Raw genomic sequence first — 19502 nt, 5'->3', positions numbered from 1 at the left:
ACAAGGAGATCAAGCCAATCAATCCTAAAGGAAATCAGTCCTGAATATTCATTAGAAGGACTGATGCTGAAACTGAAGCTGCAATACTTTGGCCACCTGATGAGAAGAACTGATTCATTAGAAAAGATTCTGATGCTGGGAAAGATTGAAGTCAGGAGAAGAAGGGGACAACAGAGGCCGAGATGGTTTGATAGCATCACAGACTCGATGGACATGAGTTCGAGTAAGCTCCGAGAGTTGGTGATAGACAGGGAAGCCCCGGCATGCTGCAGTCCATGGGGTCGCAAAGAGTCAGACATGACTGAGCTTTAATTACTGAGTTTAATTACTGACAACAGCAATTAAAAAAAAAAGTTATTGAATTTGTAACAATGTTTCTGTTTTATGTTTTGGTTCTTTGACTGTGAGGCATGTGGAACGTTAGCTTCTGGATCAGGGCTTGAACCCACATCCCCTATGTTGGAAGATGAAGTCTTAACTACTGGACCACCAGGCAAGTCTCTCAACTATTTTTAACAAGGGCCCCCACAGGTTCATTTTACCTGGTCCTACAAATGACCAGTTGATTGTTTTTGTTTAGTCGCTCAGTTGCGTCTGATTCTTTTGTGACCTTATGGTCTGTAGCCCGCGAGGCTCCTCTCTCTGTGGAATGCTTCAGGCAAGAATACTGGAGTGGGTTGCCATTTCCTTCTCCAGGGGATCTTCCTGACTCAGGGATCAGATCCACGTCTCCTGCATTGGCAAGCAGGTTCTTTACTGTTGAGCCACCAGGGAAGCTGCCTGGAAAATGTGTTATGTGATTATAATTTGGTAATTTGCTAGAGTCTGTTATTATGACTACATTTGTTATTGGATATGAATTTTGTTGATGCATAACTTCAAGTCTACATTTCTTCTACCAGTTGGTTAAATAAAATAAAGCTATAATTAAATTGCTATTGACAATAAAAATTGAACATTTCTTAAAAGATAAAATGAAATAATATGCTTGAAAGTGTTCTGAAATTTTATTTATATGTAAAGTAGTATCGTTCTAAAAATAAATTGCAATGTTGGGGTCTACAGAAAAAAAGTATCTCCTAATTGAACATAAGAAGTGAGTATGTGGATATTTAAATAATATATACACTCAATTTTGACAGTAAATGTAAATGACTTTGTACATTTCTCAGTAAGAGTTGTCTATAAGGAAAAATTTGGGTATTTATTTCTGATGGATAACACCATATTTTGAATTTAAGGTACCCTAACTGGTAAACTCTGGGAGATAGTGAAGGACAGGGAGGCTGCAGTCCATGGACTGCAGGATTAATGCTGGAGTCCAGGGGTGTAAAGAGTTGGGCATGACTGAACAAGAACAACTGGTGATTTGGGGATTTCTAAATGCTTGCTCCTTGGAAAAAAGGCTATGACAAATATATATAGCATATTAAAAAACAGAGACATCACTTTGTTGACAAAGCTTCATATGGTCAGAGCTATGGTTTTTCCAGTAGTCATGTATGGATGTGAGAGTAGGACCATAAAGAAGGCTGAGCACTGAAGAATTGGTGCTTTCGAACTGTGGTGCTGGAGAAGACTCTTTAGAGTCCCTTGGACTGGAAGGAGATCAAGCCAGTCAGTTCTGAAGAAAATCAACCCTGAATACTCCTTGAAAGGACTGATGATAAAGCTCCAATACTTTGGCCACCTGATGTGAACAGCTAACTCATTGGAGAAGACCCTGATGCCGGCAAAGATTGAGAACAGGAGGAAAAGGGGGCAAGAGAGGATGAAATGGTTGGATGGCATCACTGACTCAATGGGCATGAGTCTGAGCAAACTCTGGGAAATGGTGAAGGGTAGGGAAGCCTGTGTGCTGTAGTCTATGGGGTTGCAAAGAGTCAGACATGACTTAGCAACTGAACAACAGAACACGAGCACCCTTGTTCCTTCCCTGGCTAGTCTCTAGACAGGGAAAACAACTGCTTTCATAAAAGCACTTCACTTGTTTCCTTATCTAGAAAATTTAGTGTGTCACTTATCAACCTCTCTTGTCAGCTTGGCCACAAAGTGAGAAAAGAAAAGGGACGTGGTGTCTCTGTACCTCCGCTCTTAAGCTGGTATCACCTTTCCTTGGCTTATGGTGTAAAGATGGTCCTGCCAGCTCGGCTCTCCGGAGGGAGCCACTGTCATCAGCCCGGCTCTCTGACCTTGGCCTCAGCCTAGGGCTCAGCACACATCTGCCAAGTACCCAACACTTGCACTCACAGCACTGGACTTAGATTCTCTCCGAATGCCATTCCTGTGAAATAAGCATCGCATGGATGTGATTTCAAGAACAATCACAGCAATGGATTGCATGGAAGTGTCTGAATTCAGAAATGTAGTTTTCATCTTGTACAATCACAAGTTTCTAAAGAAGCTGTTTCCCATGGTAGACCAAAAAAAAAGATTTTTTTTTTTTCTGGAAAATGTTCATTTCATGTGTGAAACCAACTGGTAGGAGTGAGAGATTTCTATTGAACATCTTCAACTACAGCAATTTTGCAATCAGTTAAAACATTAAACTCATAAACAGGGAAGGAATTTACCAGATGGAAGGGATGGGAAATGAAGACAGAGCGTGTAATATGAAAGGTACCGTTTTAATCTTTTTCTCTGAACTCTCTCACTTTTTCCCGGCATCGTTTTTAGAAGACAAATTGAAATCCTGCATTATACGTATCTTCTACCATCCCCAATTTTCTTTACTGAAGACCAAGGATGACTTTTTAACTATTAGTCACTAGAAAGTTAAAGAGTGAAGAGGAGGAAGAGTGATGGCCTCCTTGGTGGCTCAGTGGTAAAGAATCCACCTGCCAACACAGGGAGCACCGGTTCAGTCTCTGGTCTGCGAAGATCCCACGTGCCCTGGAGCAACAAAGTCCATGTGCTGCAACTATTGAGTCTGGGCTCTACAGCCCAGGAGCTGCAAATACTGAGCCCATGAGCCACAAGTACCGAAGCCCAGCCGCCTAGAGCCCATGCTCCACAAAAGAAGCCTCTGCAATGAGAAGCCTGAGCACCAGTGCTAGAGAGCAGCCCCACTCACACAACTAGAGCAAAGCCTGTGAAGCAGCAAAGACTCAGCGCAGCCAAAAACAAACAAACAAAATCTTCAAAAGAGGCAGTGTGGGATCTGTTGACCTACTTGGTTTGACACACTGGTTTTGCCTAATGCAGACTTTCAGGGCACACGCTCTCTCCGCCTTCACCATCCTACAATCTTTAGCCTCCTCTGGGCCACCTCCAGTAATGAGGGGATATTGGGATTTGGGTGTCTGATTGTCATTGTTCTAATGGACACTCTGAATCCCACTGTCCACTCAGCCCAGCAATTTACACAGACATGCTTATAACCTCATGCCTGTTTTCTTTTGGGGATTTATGAGGCTAGGCATGTTTATTTAAACCAGAATAAAGAGATATTGTGCAAAGATATGGATGCCATGTGGGTATGGTATTCTTTCTTTTTTTTATAATGATTTACAGAACCTCCAAAAAGTATAAAGTACTACTTCATTAAAATTAGAAGCTGTAACTATCTTTTCTAACATTAATTTCCAGAAATGTTCTCATTAAGATAAAGACTGTTTTTTTTTTTTTTTCTGAAATGAACTTCATACCATGATGGACTCCCAGGGAATAGAAGAAAATATCCATTTTTTTCATGTGATTGGTGCCACCTAATTTTATATGATGCCGGAACACAGTGCAATGCTCACTGATTGCTAATTAGCTCTGTTCTTTCTCCGTCTGTAGCATTCCCTCTCATTCAGTCCATCTCTTTATCTTTCAAGACTGAGGAAACTTTCTTGTGATAGCCATATTATTAAAGTATTGTTTACCTGGTCACCCTAATTTTTACTTTCCTGAAAACCAAAGTACCATGAGACATAAGATGCTGGTTTTCTGGATCTCAGAAAGATGTCAGGTTCCTAGGTAGAAAGGATACCTTGGGAAGGTCTTTGTGGACAAAAAAAAAAAAACCAAAAAGACACTGCCTTTTGGGGGGTTTCTATCAAAGGGTCAGAAAGACGGTTCTAGATGAAAAGCAGATGAAATATTTAAAAATGATTTCCCTGTCTCTCCCTATGGCATGTGGAAGCTTGAGCCTATAAAGGCAACCAAGGTGAACAGGCTCATTCCACACAACAGGGTGGATCCTTCCCCACGGGGTGCTCTTGATAGTGCTCTGTCCACTCTAATTTTAAACATCGAAGCAATGGGAGTCCCACCACTTCCCTTGGAAGATTACCCTACAGTCTAATAGACCTCAACATTAACAAGATTTTCAATTGGTAATTGGTAATCAACCTAATTTTCCCTTTTCTTAATTTCATCCCATTACTCCAAACCCTATCCGCTCATTCCACGGAGCCCTTCACCCTCATTAATGTTTATGCTTTTCAAATACTCATAGATTGCTGGTAAAAAAAATAAAAACACTCTTGGTTACCATTTAGCTAGACCACAGATAGTCACTTCTTTTTTGAGAAGCATGTCAGTTTCCATATATACTGTTCTCCTCAAAAGCATTCTTTAGTGGTAAAAGATTCAAGTATTCTTTTAATAAGCAAAGAAAATAAAAAAGAGTCTGTAAGTGAAAAGCACAGCAGTCTGTAATGGACTAGAGGGGAATAAATGCATTCTTAATGTGGGTGGGTGATAATGGTATAGCTAAATTCACCTTCTTTTGCCCTTTACACAGACACAGAACACCACTAAAATGATCAGGTGAAGACTTTTCCCCAAGGTTATCTATTTCTACACTAGTTCTTTTATAATAGGATCCTTGCATATTATGAACTGAAAGAGTGTTTTCTTGGGTGACAAAAACATCACCTGATAATACATTGTTAGTCACTCAATTGTGTCAGATTCTTTACGACTCCATGGATGATAGCTCACCAGACTCTTCTATTCAGGGAACTCTCCAGGCAAGAGTACTGGTGTGGGTAGCAATTTCCTTCTTCAGGGGATCTTCCTGACCCAGGGATCGAACTGAGGTCTCCTGCATTGCAGGCAGATTCTTTACTGTCTGAGCCACCAGGAAATTACCCATCAATAGTCATTAATAAAACCATTGACATTAATACTAGTAATCTGAGTTACTGAATGCTTATATAAAATATTGTAAGGGAGAAATTCTACAGGTGAAAACCAAGCCTTAGTTTATGCCTTATTCATAACACAGCTGTTCTTTTTTATATCTAGACCACTTCACTAGTTTGATGTACTGGTGAAGTCAAAGATGGTGTTTTAGTAGCAAACCTTCAAAATAATGCATGTTTTTTAAAATTGAGATTTCCATTTATTTTCCTGCACTGTTTGAAAACTCCAGCCCCCTGGTCTCTGTTTAGAGAAATAATTAGATCCCTATTGTATCTCCATCCCTATAGTAGCAGCTTGGTTCTGCCTCTGTCCTTGAATGCTATGATACTTCTCGAGTCTTTTGACTTTCCTCTTGAATTTTAAGATAGTTTTCTGCTTACATTCACCATGCCTGGTGCATGTTTTACATGAATAAACAAGCCAATGGAACAGAAGGAAGATGGCATAACTTTTGGAAAGTTATTCTACATGCTGTACCCTGGAACATTTAATTCTCAAAGATGGCATCTCCCTGATGTGAAGTATTGGCATTCCTGAAGACATTTATGTACCTTTCTAGAACACTTCTGGTTGACATCATGAGCATTTTCAACATTTGTATTATCAGATTCAACAACACACTTCAGTTTCACTACGTGGATCTGAGTCCAAGACTGTGTTCTCGGTTGCTACACTTCCTCTGTGAGGCCGCATGGTTGAATGCCTAGGACGTTTCACTGATTTCTAAGAATTTCCTGTTCACATATTTGTTGGCACCACATGAGATTCCTTTAAGTTGGAAACAAGAGAAATAAATTCTAGAAAACTTAAGCAGAACAGGGGGACTGATGGAGATAATGCTGTGGCATTTCATGGCATCAGACATAAGGAGTTGATGAATCCAGTCTGCAGAAGGAGCAGAAAGATGACGACACTTAGGTCTTTGGGAGGACGTATCAAATCATTTGTCTTTTTCCACATCCACATTGATGTCATCAAGTTCCAACATCTCCTGAAAAGTGGGCATTTCTGTTTCAAACATTAAATTCTTGGGAGGAATAATATGGCTTTATTTGAGCTCCTATGGAGTCTGGCCCATGAACTAGGTCAGGACTCAGGAAATTTGCAGATGAGTTAAGGGCTCACCCTTCTACATCAAGGATTCCTCCCACAAATGGAGAAATTGCTCTGAGAAATCCATGCAGAGGTGAGGTCTAGCCCTCTGGTGTTAAAGTATGGTAAATATTTGTTGTTATTCAGTCACTAAATCATGTCCAGCTCTTTGTAATCCCATGGACTGCAGCACATCAGGCTCTCCTGTCCTTCACCATTTCCTGGAGTTTGCTCAAATCCATGTGCATTGAGTTAGTGATCCCATCCAACCTTCTCATCCTCTGTTGCTCCCTTTTTCTTTGCCTTCAATCTTTCCTGGAATCAGGGTCTTTTCCAATGAGTTGGTTCTTCCCAACAGGTGGCCAGAGTATTGGAGCTTCAGCTTCAGCATCAGTCCTTCCAATAGCAGGTATGGAAGAAGATTAATCTGACATATTGCAACCAATACTTGTTCAATGTTATTCCCCCTCTATTTTGAGACCGGGATATAGACTTTCTAGTATTTCCTTAGGTCATCGATGGGAAGTTTTATGTAAAAACCTAGAATCTTTTGAGCGTAGCTGTTGCAAAATTTCTGTGACAATTTGACTTGTATATGAAGTGAAAGTTCAGTTTACTTTGGTTGCAGCTCATCTCAGCTTCTTCCTGAGCCCTCAAACAGTAGCGAAGGAGGGTACAGGAAAGAAATTAATTAAAAGTCCAATCAAGTTTGGAGCTGTCAGGTCAGGCCTGACCATCTAAGCTGCCTTTCTCAGTTGGTGTTCATTCTTTCATTTGAATAAAACCCCCAGTTTCTTGGGTGTTTACCCCCTTCTCTGCTTCTTCCCCTAAGATGACATGCTAGTGTGTGGGGAAAGGTGGGTACAGTTCATGCATCCGGGTGGCTTGGGGATAGGGCAGGAATCACATTGTCTTCTGGTCCTCTCCTGACTGAGATCATTGTCTCTGTGGTCTTTAGATGGCTACTTGCTTTCCTGCGAGCAGTCTGGAGCTGAGGAACTCATGATGTTTTATTTTGTCTTGAGCAGAACGACAAGGGAAGTGCATAGGACTCCTCCTGTGGGTATGACCTCAGTTTACTTCTCCATCCGGAGAACCCCATGCCCCTGCCCTGTACTCAGTCCAGCTCAGTGGCCAGTGGTGACTTCCCAGTCTTTGCTGTGACAGCAGCTCCCACCCATTGAGTAATCATGAGCAGCCACGGAAGCCCAACCACAGGACTCCCCTCTGGTTAATCACTTGACAAGTCAGTGATCAGTGCAATGTGGGCTTTCTAAGAAACATTATGTCATTTTTTTCTGAGGATGACCATTGTATGGAGAACATGTATTGCTCTACATTTAACATTCAAGTTCTTTAATCTGGATGCTAAAATCTACTGAAGTTTCATAAGGCGAAAATATTGAAGTCTAGGATTATTTCCATGTGCATGAAAACCACAGTTTACAGACGTTCTCTGACCATACAACTTTTGATGTCATAGGTCAAGTAGAAGTCTTCTCTCCAACAGGACAGTTGGATGTCCCATTGTCCAAGAACTAATCTTGCTGGAATCGCCTCCCTGATCTGCTGCTTTGTGGGGGTTTTCCAAGGTTACCTAACTTATCACAGAAAACCTAATTGTTCACAGTTCTTCCTGTACTTTCTAGATCAGAAATTTTCTTTATTATCACATACGTCAAAAGAGTAGAGAGTGTTTTGCCTATTAAGACTGCTAAAGTGAATGGCCTTTCTGTTAAATATAGCTATTTTTATTAAAACAACATTAGCAGTTTATTTCCAAGTCCAGTGTGAGTCTCTGAAAAATAATGCCAAAGGTGTTTTTTAATGGTACCTCCCCAGAGACCAAAGTCTGGATTCTAACTTGCATTCTCATTATTGTTTTGGTTTCTGTTGTCTATTAGCACACCTGCTGAAATGTAGAACAAAATTTCCCTATAATTTTGTTTTTTAGTATTGCTCTTTTTTAGCCTCTCTACGTTTCATGGAGTAACTATTTCCTCTTTGTAGCCAGGAAATAGTTGCAGAGAGTAAATAAATTGTACTTCTCTTTCCAAGCTTTTCAGAGAATGTTAAGCTTTCCCGTTGCCTGCCACTTGTGACTGTTTTCTGGCTGGATATTCTTAAAATCCTAGAGCCCTAACATTCAGAGGTTTCTAGTTAAATCTTTTTGAGGTTGTCATGCAGTTTAATATTTGGGGGGAAAAAGATGTGCATGTATTTTCAATGGATTCTCATGCCTAAGAAAACTGTGGGCCCCAGGTGGAGAATCCATGGCTTTCAAGTTTTCTTCCTTCCTCATGTGTGATGACCGCTGGATGTACAGGAGATGGGCTCCAAGGATGGAAAGCTCTCCTGTTCCTCTCCTCCTGCCCTCAACCAGGGTCACTCATTCACTCATTTATTCTCTCAAGGAGGATTTCTTGTGTATCTACTGTTTCCCAAGAGTTGCTGCTGCTGCTGCTGCTGCTAAGTCACTTCAGTCGTGTCTGGCTCTGTGTGACCCCACAGACGGCAGCCCACCAGGCTCCTGTCCCTGGGATTCTCCAAGCAAGAACACTGGAGTGGGTTGCCATTAGGAAGGGTCAAAAGAAAAAATTGTGTCTTTGGCTACAATTTGCCTTAACTCCAGCCACTGTTCCATCTTTCTCTTACTTGTAAAGAAATCCAGATAATGAATTATAGAAGGTCAGACTGCTTATCACAAACATTGGCAAATAAAATACTGGAGAAGACTCTTGAGAGTCACTTGGGCTGCAAGGAGGTCAAGCCAGTCAATCCTAAAGGAAATCAACCCTGAATATTCAGGGATGAATATTGAATATTCAGAGTATTTGTCCCAGCTGAAGCTCCAATAATTTGGCCACCCGATGCTAAGAGCTGACTCATTGGAAAAGACCCTGATGCTGGGAAAGATTGGAGGCAGGAGGAGAAGAGGGTGCCAGAGGTTGAGATGGTTAGATAACACCACCAACTCAATGGATATGAATTTGAGCAAACTTGGAGAGAGAGTGAAGGACAGAGGAATCTGTTGTGCTGCAGTCTATGGAGTCACAAAGAGTTGGATACCACTTAGTGATTGAACAACAACAACAAACTAAGTTCACATGCCAAAAGCCAGCATTACAGTCATTATACCTTCAATACTTCTACCAGTTACAGTCAGGGCTTGCAGGCACACTCAACTGTCATATTTATGGAGCACATGGATTGAAACATGAAGGCCAACAGGCATGGCAGATGCCAGAAGACTGGAATGAAGAGGCTGATGCTAAGGCAGCACCCATTCTTCTTTGAGGTCATTTCCCTAAACTACAAAAGAGGTTAAATCTTCCTATAGTAATCTGATTCCTACAGGCAGACTTTGAGATGAAGACATGAACTAATAAAAATATCCCATGCTTTAACGCTAAACTTTGGTGATAATTACATGTATATGATATATCAAATCATAGCATAGAATTTTCTCTGCTAGATGTATTTGTTGTTTTTTTTCCTCAAGATAAACTTTGTGGCTCTAAAAACAGTATCATTGGTTCATTCTCTCTCTCTCTCTGCATATATGGTGGTGGTGGTTTAGTGGCTAAGTCATGTCCAACTCTTTGCGACCCTATGGACTGTAGGCCTGCCAGGCTCCTCTGTTCATGGGATTTTCCAGGCAAGAATACTGGAGTGGATTGCCATTTTCTCCTCCAGGGGATCTTCCCAACCCAGGGATGGAACCCTCATCTCCTGCTTGGCGAGCCAATTCTTTACTACTGAGTCACCTGGGAAACCATGCATATACATGTATACAAATATGTATATATACACATAACATACACATAAATTCCCGTATACTTTTATGGACAAATAAAATCTTGTTATTCAAAACCAGTGTCCATATTATAGATTTTTTAAAAAGGTATTTTATAGTTGCCAAATAATCATAATTTTAAAAAAGCCAATGAGGTAATGTAGTGGATTTTACTTTTTGATGTGTTCACTTAGTCAGCAAAAAAGTCCCTATAATGCCAATAAATGGTTCTGTGAAAACATTTACAAATTAGACAAAACACAAACTTGGGCTTTTTAATATAATCAACTAGCAGCTGTAAAATAACTGAGTTGACTCTGCCACTGAGGCTAGAGCAAAAAGACATGCTGATGGAGAAACTATGCCCCTGTCCAATGGAACACTGCCAGGCCCATCTGACACCACCGTCTTCCTTTTCCTTATAAAGATGGTGCCATCTTTATCAGACATGTTGTGCTGTTTTCAGGGTATAGTTTCTTCGATGTCTTCTTTAGCTTTAACTTTGTTCTTTAACCTATTGTACATGACAAGCAGGGGTCTGTCAACACATTAGGAAAATTTTTGATGGCTCTTGGCCAAATGATGCAACAGAGTGAATTTGGAGATTTAGTTACAAAAGGACAATTCATTGTAATAGCAAAGACCTCACCCACTGAATTTGAGACATGGCATCAAGAATGACCCCTAGAGGTGCACTTATCACAGCACACGGGGGTGACTGCAACAGTGCAATAGTATGGAGCTATAAAGTTAATTTCCGACCCTTTGCAAAGTTCTGTGACATTTTGTTTCTACTTCCGATGGTGGGGGTGGATGAGATCCCTATGCAACTAATTAGCATTTTTTTCTACTCCTCTGTCTCCTCTTTGGAATTACTTACGTCAAACCCAGAGTCAGAGAGCAGCCCCTCCCTGCTCTTCTCTTAATTTATTTTTTGTTTAATACCCACCTTTACCAATTTGCTATTATCTAGTTTATATTAATAGTTTCTCAGCATATTAACCAGGGAAGAACTTCTTTCCCTTATGGAGCCATAGGAATTGATCAAGGGCAATGACAAATCCAAGGAGAAATTTGGGCTTAAAAACTGACTTCCCCCACTGGCAACCTCCCTGGCACATCGCCATGGTTATCTGTAGCCTCTTCTGAGAACATCAGAGCAGGTCGTTCCCTGATCACTATCCATTCTCCAAAAGGGGGGACGACAGTCTCTGACACCATCCAGCCTCTTGTGATGAAGGTCACCATTTAAAAAAGAGTCACTTTTTGCAGCTCTTCAGGCAGATACCACAATACATTTTACAAAAAACATACCAAGATGGCAAAACAGTTCAGTCCTATTGGAAGAGTTGTTATTTTCTGTTTTCTCCCTTTCTTTAAAATGGGCGATTGCTTTTCTGCCAAGGAGGCTCAAAAGGGCTGTGCAAACGAAAGTCTTTCAAAGCTGTCCACCGCAGCTTCCAATTTACAATAAAATTCAGCATGACAAAAATCTCCCAGGAAAATCTCAGGAGCATCCTAGCCGCAATACACAATTTTTCTTTAAGTTCAGATTTTGGCATTCAACACCTTGAGAAACAGGGACAGCCAGTGTGGGGCAGGGAAGCAGAACAAAACAAAAACCAAATGAGAAGAAGAAGAAGAAAAAAACCGGCAACAAAGACAGGGAGAAAAAAAACGAACACAGCCACACAAGCTATTAAGCATCTGCCAAAGTAAACCATCGGTGTGGGTTTGTCCCGGCTCTGCCTTGCAGGTAAAGGCAGGCAGTCCCGGAAGCAATGGAAGGGGGAAGAGAAAGACAAGCAGAGTCTAGGAGCTGGGAGCCCGCCTGAGCAGGAGCGGGCTGCAGGAGGGCCTGCCTGGGAGCCGCAAGACACACCATCAGCCATGCAAAACAGGACATACCTTTCTGGCTCGCTCGTTCTGTCGGCTGAGACAAAGCAGTCCCATTCGCAGCAGGAGGCCAAATCAAAATGAAATTTTATTTAGTCTGCACTGTCCCCAGATTGGGTTTCAGAATGACTGCTTTAGGAGATAGCACGGATGGGGCTCTGCATGCTTTGCATATGAAACTACGGCAGGAAAAGAAATCTACATAATCAAAAAAATCTGTGCTCTGCCTGTGTGACAAAAACCCTGGACTCCAGTGATTGTACTGCAGTGTATGTTTGCAGGCAGGCCCTTTTGGGGTGAAATGCAGGTTTTTTTTTTTTAATGTCTTATATAATGTTATTAACAAATAGTGGTAAATCTGTAATACTCCAGTTTATGAAAATATATAGGGGCGTCGTTACAACTCTGCCACGTTGAAATAATTGTGATTTCTCAGTATGTTTATGAATGCTTCAGAAATTTGTGTGAGAAAATAAATCAAATTTTAAAACATGTGCAGATCATTGGAGGCGGGGTGAGGGGGTAGCGTTCTGACAATTACTCTACCTCTGAATCTCAACAGAATAAATGAAAAGCTTAAGTCTGATGCGAGATTGAAATAAAGGCTCTGACTTTTCTCTGGGAAGATGCTTAAGTCATTCATATTTAGATAGCTATTTTTTAAAATAGGGGGGAGGATCTTTCAAAACGCTCTTTAGATCTCGGAAATATTTTTACAATCAAGAAAAGACATTGCAAAATAGAGAATATGTATCATGGAATCTTTGAAAAAATATATATTTATTTGCATACAGACACGGTGACTATATTCTTAATACAGGGTTATCACTGGTCTGAGGGTGGGCGGGAGTGGTGTGCCAGGTACAGGGTTACAAGGGGGCAGAACAGAGTCTGTTGGTAAATATATATTATTTCTCAAGGAAATACTTATCCCAGCTTGATTTTGATAGATCAGTTCCTTGAGGTTGAGTGCTGCCAATCATTTTCCTTAAAGAGGGAAAAAAAAGAGAGAGAAAAAAGAAATTGAAAGTAAGAAAACCTACCTGTATAAAATGAGAGCAAAAAGGCCAGGCAGGCTTTCCCACCCTGTTGTTTTGCCAAGTGTTCCTAAGAATAGGAGGAATATGAAACCTGACCCTTGAAGCTCTGAGGACGGAGTCTCCAAGCCACCACTAAGGCACCACGGACCTTGTCCCAATAAGATATACACAATGTGCTTGCACACAGCAGAGATCACCCAAGTGGAAACATGCGCCCACACCCCTCAGAGACACAGGTAGGACTGATTCTGTGATTCAGGCTTGAGCATCATTTTCTTAGCAAAGGTCTCCCCTGCTCCAGCTTGGACTGGCGACCAGTCAATAATATTTACAGATGTAAGGTCTCCTTCAATTGATAATTTTGCATTCGGGATGACGGCATCATGGTCTGCTGCACCTGCCACCAGCATCATTAAAGTCCATATTCCAAGCAGAACATCGCATCCAACTTCCTTTATGCTCTGGGACCACCACATCTAGGTCTCCCCGCAACGAGGGCAAGCCCGGTGGGTTCTCTGCTGCTTTTAGGAAAGACCTTCCTTTTCCTTGGCTTTCTATCTGATCGTGATTATTCAGAGAGTTATTAAGCAGGAGTTTTGCCTGCATCTTATTTTTAGTGACAAAACACCTCTTTTCCAAGGAGCGGAAAGATGGTTAATGCTTAACAAATCCTGCATCCCCCAAATTCAGTGCACCTGGCATTCATACCTAATAAGCATCTGTGGATATGCAAATGTGCAGCGTCTCAGTAACCTCATTAATTTACTCCTCAGGCAATCAGAGAACATGAACCAGGCCTGGGCCACTAGTGCTCCTCGGGCCAAGGGGATGAGAGGCTGCGGTAAAAACACTGTTTCATGTTCCTGCCGTCCTTTGGTACTCATATTCAAACAAAGACTCGTCCTCTACTTGGGAGACAGCAAAAAGCAAAAGTCAAAAAAAAAAGAAAAAGAAAAAAAAATTACCGAGGCATAATAACCAAGATATCCCCTGCACCACCCAAGACAAACCAGAGTTGATTCAGGGTTTGAACAAAATATCTGCAGCAAGACAGTTTCTCAACTGCCCGAGTTGTCGTCTGATTTTGTGATTTACTGGGGGCTGGCAGGGGGCTGGGCGGAGGGCGACCCGCTTTCCAGACTGCACTATAGTCAAATCATTTTTTTCTTTGCCCACATTAAAAGCCCTGAATAATGTTTATAAAATGTTAGGGAATCCCGGTAGGTTTCCTATTTAACAAGCCATGTATGACAAATCACAGTGTAATGTACTGCGTTCTTAATCTTTAATTAGAATGTGAATATCTGCTAGAGAACGCAGTTAACTTTGACACGTTAAATCTTCTGGTTAAAGTGCCTTACAGGAAGAGCAGAGATGAAACACTGGCACAGTCTCCCGCTTCTCTCCATTCACCCAGACAGTCGGGGAAAGATGATAACATCTTGTAATACCTGCTCTGGAGTAATTAATCGCTGTGGTATTTAGGACCATTCAAGTAGACAAATATGACAGAGACAGGGACAATTAGGAACCTTGTTCAAGCTACATTAACTTTTCCAGCTATTACAACACAGCAGCTCAAGTTTGCTTGTAAAGCTGCAGAAGGAATTGCTATGCATTAGCCGTGCGATTATTAATGAAAGAAAAGGAGAATTGTGTTTATTGTAGTTTGAAAATTGCAAATAAATTTCAATTATCTGCTATGTCATTTTGTTCAACATGCATTCTGGAAATGCCTTTGTATTCTAAATCATGAGCTACTTATAGCAAACTAATACCAGGGACCCTCCGGGAGATAGGAAGTCAATATTTTTGCGAAACTGTCTTTTTCGGTCAGTGAAACTGGAGATGGGCAGCATCACCTGAACGGCTTTCAGGTAACAGGCTCCCTGGCACCTTGGAATTCATCTGGGCCGGGCATCTACCAACAGACCCTGAGCAGATTTCTAGGCAGACACAAGAGCCATCAAGACCTCATTGCTAAAAGAAACTAGAGAAGCTCTCCCTCCTTTGGGGAACATCCTCAAAAGAATTATAAGAAATCAATTATTATAAATAAATAAGAGTTTGCCATCTTGCTAGCTAGGCTCCTTCTGATAACGACCTCAGTTTTGGGGGAAAGAACCTCAGAGAGAGGGCAGTTTTCTCAGTTGTAGAGATGCTGGAAAGTCCACAGTTCAGGAGAATGGTTCAAGTCTGTTCTCTTTCACCAGGATAACTGCCAGTCACTTTGAATGGCAAACTTGATCTTGGGGAAAAAAACAACAAAAACAAGGAACCACCCTTGGGAAGTGGCAATAAACACCCCCGTCTCTCTGCTGCCTCCTGAGAAATGAAACGTACAGACACACTTCAACACCAACCCTCCATTCTATGCGTCCCGCCCAAACTGTGCCCCAGGCCCACGTTCAAGGGGAGGATGAGATGTATGTCCGGTGGCCCAGAGAAGGTCCCAAGCCCAAACTTCCATGTACCCTGCTTTCTTCTTTCTCAGGACTGGCCCATGGCCCGTGGCCACCCAATTTATTATCCAATTTTACTGGTCATCAGGAACTGAACATGTTAAAAAAAAATTCTGGTGTGTCCTGGAGCCGGGGACCTGATCCAATTGTCTTCTGTAAATCAAAGAAAGACCAGCTTAGCATGGCACAAATCTGCATTCTCCACCCCAGAATCTGTTGTCACACTCACAAAAAAAAAAAAAAAAAAAAAAAGCCGTTCAGACCTCAGGAACAATCTCCCCTCTCAGCCGAGCGGCGATGATGTCAGCTTTCTGATTACAAACTGCTTATTTATGCTTCAACAGCTGCCAAGAGCAGCAAATAAGTGGCTAAAAGAGTGTCTAGACCAGGCTTTCAGGCCTCTATTGTCTGGAGGTTGTTACCTGGTTGACAGCCATGGGTCCAGCTGCCTGGTGTGAAAGGGAGCAGAGATGGGGAGGCTGTGATTGACAGCCAGGCCCTGGGGGTCAGCCCGGATGGCCCCACGTCTTTATCCTCCCGACTCTAAAGTGAAAGCCAGGGCCCTGCCTTGAGGTTGGAGGTGAAAGGAGATGTTGGAGGGTAGTGAAAAAAATCTTTTGGCCAAATTTGCCATCATGAACACCTCCCCCAGAGGGGAATCGAAGCCAGTGCAAGTGGCCACCGAGTAGCCAGGAGTGGGCCCCCAGAGCCAAGGGGGGCAAGAATTTCTGATAAACGTCGGGGGCCCCTGGAGGAACCATCCGTCAGCACACACACACTCACTGTCTTCTTTTTTTTTTTTTTCATTTTGTTCTCTGATATGGGGTAGTTAATCTCCACCAAATGCATTTGTGGTCACCTTTTAAATTCACCATCCTGATGGTTCCACAAGCATTTCAGAAGCTTTCCCTGTTAGGACTTTTCAGTCGAAGACTGACACAACCTGAAACACTCCAGCATTTGGGAAAACAAGGAGCTTTGTAAGCTGACGTAAATGTCTCATTAGAATTTTCCACCACCACTTGCAACCTTCGAATCTTCTTTCCCGTTTGTTTCCAGCCATGCACTCCATCTTAGCACTTCTGGGGTGGGGGGGTCTGAATGTACCAGTCTCCCCCTTCACGGCCCAGTCACACGATTCATGGCTGTGATCAGCATCAAACATTTGTGGCTTTATTTCTGCTCCTCCTCCCATTTCAGAGTTTGGGTTTCCTGAGAAGAAAAGAATGCTGCTAAACAATCATCAGTGAGAAGCACTAATTTGAGTATAGTAATAATAATAAAACAACTTCCTCCACATTACACTCCCGCCCAGGTATTGCTACTCAAATGCTCGTGTCATCTTGGAAACTGTAGTGTTATTATTTAGACACCCTTGTTTCTACAGAGACAAATAAAAAGTCTAACCCCCAGGGAGTGGCAACTAAGACTGATCCTTTCACATTTTTGATCTGATTAATTTTTTCCCCAAGCATTAAAAATAATATTTCTTCCAAAAGTTGGCCATGATCAATGATGCAAATAGTACAACTCTGATGGTTCGGTAGGCTTAAAAATTGTTAAGTTAGGAAAAAAAAAAAGACGACGACGAAGAGATAGCTTTCCACTCTGTGAAAAATAACATCCATTTAAAACATGATAATTCCCAGAAGCTTCCAGATTTGAATGAAATGCAAGGGGGCACCTGAGGAGTCAGAACTTAATTTGTGTATACAGTTGGCTTTCTCCATAATATCCGATTCAGACTCTGGAACGAAAATGAAATCACGTTAAATTAACTGTAAAAAATAAGTTGATTTAATTAAGCACAGAAAGACTTAATAGATATAATAAAATGTTAAAAAGTCAAATGATGTGCAGTTACATTTCAGTTAACACTGCTCAACAAATGTATTAAATTTATTCCTTTCAATAACGATGTGTTTGGAACATTTAATTAGATAAATAATGTCTAATCACTTCAGCAAATCTGAACTGGAAGAATCCTTGTCATCAGAGGTGACTCAAGCTCGTCACATGTACCTTTTAAGGGAAGGTGAGACAGACAAACTTCAGCGCTTTTCAAGGAGATGAGCAGAAACTACGATAAAGTCTGTCTTTCAAGCCTCATTAAAATGCAGGGTTTGCTAAACAAACTAGTATTTACAGTCGGATGAGTGTTCTTCGGAATAGACTTTTGCTTGTTTGTCTTTTTTTTTAAGCATCAGAAACTATAAGCAGCTGATAAGAAAAGGTATTCAGTGCAAGAAGTCCTATAATTCATCGTAATACTGTTTCCTTTAATAACTACTTTGCTCAAGTGATTGGCATGATTACAAGAAAATTACTTCAAATTATTCATCTCTTATCTTTCCTCTAAGATGTCCTAAGTTGGGTGATAGTTAGCATAATGGGGCTCTATTAATTACTAATGTGGAAAGTCCTTCACAATTTGGATAGAGTTTGTAGCCCAAATAAAGAGAATAGTGCCAAGTACGAACTTGCATCATCTGCTTCTTAAGATGGTGCCACCCACTGTCTAGTAAATGGAACGTCAAGGACATTTATTTCTTCATTGGGTATTTGCTATGATGAGCCCAGCCTGTTTAAGGAAAAGCATTAACATCTAGAGCTGCAGACACACACCTATGCCTATGTGCATGCGCGCGCACACACACACACACACACACACACACACACACACAAGCACACTAGTGCATTACACAGAAGTATCTATGCATTCTGAAACACAGAAGATGATTAACATAAAATTACCATTTCAAGTTTATGGTGTTAATTCATCCATATCTTTCTGGGGAAAAAAAATCTTGGTACAGAATCTTTCCATTTATGATACTGCCTCAACTGATTTGTTTTGGGAAATTTACCTATAAATCTATTTAGTGCATTCCAAGCCATAACATAGTATGAAATTCCGTTAAACTCCAAGACTATTTTGAATGTATGGATAGATTATTGTTAAAAATATCTTGTATTTCTTCCTTTACTTTGAGAGTGGCTGCATAAATAGAACCCCAACTAAACACACAAACTCAGAATTTTCATACTGTTTCAAGTTATGTTCCTATCTATATGATGCTTTGTGGAATAATTTCTTTTTTAGCATTGCTTATTTTCTATTTCAAAAATTTTTTTTCCTCTGAGTATATAAGTTTTATAAATCAATGCTGAGAATGCAAGCTTGTGTAAGGTCAAGCCTAGCAAGGTTAGCATTTTAAATATAAAGATTATTTTTGAATGTAAATAACAACACTGAATAGTTAGAGCTAATTTTATCTGCCTTGAAAATTTTCACCTTTTTACTGTATAAACTTAAAACATTCAAAGTTGCATTTGTAACACATATATATGTATATATACATATACATTTAAAATTATATTGTAAAATACATTGACAAAAGTTTTACTTGTGTGTATGTTTCATGGCCTTCTTCACCAGAATACAATCAAGATATAATTAAACAGGAATATTTACCTTTATGTATGTATATATATATGTATATTTACACACAAGCATACTTACATATACATAGAGTTCAACATAAAAATCAAGAAACCATGACCAATATCAATTGGAAACTAGAAAGAGAAATTAATTATCACTGATTCTATTTACTGGAGGTAAGTGTTTTACTGGGTTTCCCACTTTGTGCTAATGGTAAAGAGTCTGCTGGCCAATGCAGGAAACACAAGGACTTGGATTTGATCCCTGTATCGGGAAGATCTCCTGGAGAAGGAAACGGCTACCCTTTGCAGTATTCTTGCCTGGAGAATCCCATAGACAGAGGAGCTCGTGGGCTACATTTCGCAGGGTCGCAAAGACTAGGACAAGACTGAACATGCATTCAGTAAGTGTTTTACTAACAATGTCACTTCTCTGGGTCTACTTCCACCCGCAGCTGTAGTTAGAATGCTGTCTAAATGCACTTCAAACCCTGTACAAACCTTCAGGACTAGGACATCCCACCGCGATCCCCCGGAACCTCCCCTACCAGGGACTAGATGAGGAGACCACAGGCAAACAGTATTTGACCTAAGGTCAGAATTGTTTGGGGTCAAAGGCCTTCCTCTTTCCTCCTG

General features: G+C 41.0%; 1 long non-coding RNA gene across 1 annotated transcript in view; it reads right to left on the bottom strand.

Annotated features, from left to right (window-relative positions):
• Positions 1-12094, bottom strand: part of LOC139185720 (uncharacterized) — a 72373-nt gene extending 60279 nt beyond the window's left edge. Inside the window, exon 1 of the long non-coding RNA XR_011569199.1 lies at positions 11933-12094. This is a non-coding gene — a long non-coding RNA (uncharacterized lncRNA). The remainder of the gene's footprint in view (positions 1-11932) is intronic.
• Between the last annotated feature and the right edge of the window lie 7408 nt (positions 12095-19502).

This window comes from Bos indicus, chromosome 11 (assembly GCF_029378745.1).
Source record: "Bos indicus isolate NIAB-ARS_2022 breed Sahiwal x Tharparkar chromosome 11, NIAB-ARS_B.indTharparkar_mat_pri_1.0, whole genome shotgun sequence".
NCBI classification, from domain to species: Eukaryota; Metazoa; Chordata; class Mammalia; order Artiodactyla; family Bovidae; genus Bos; species Bos indicus.
This window is presented reverse-complemented; position numbering and strand designations above follow the sequence as displayed.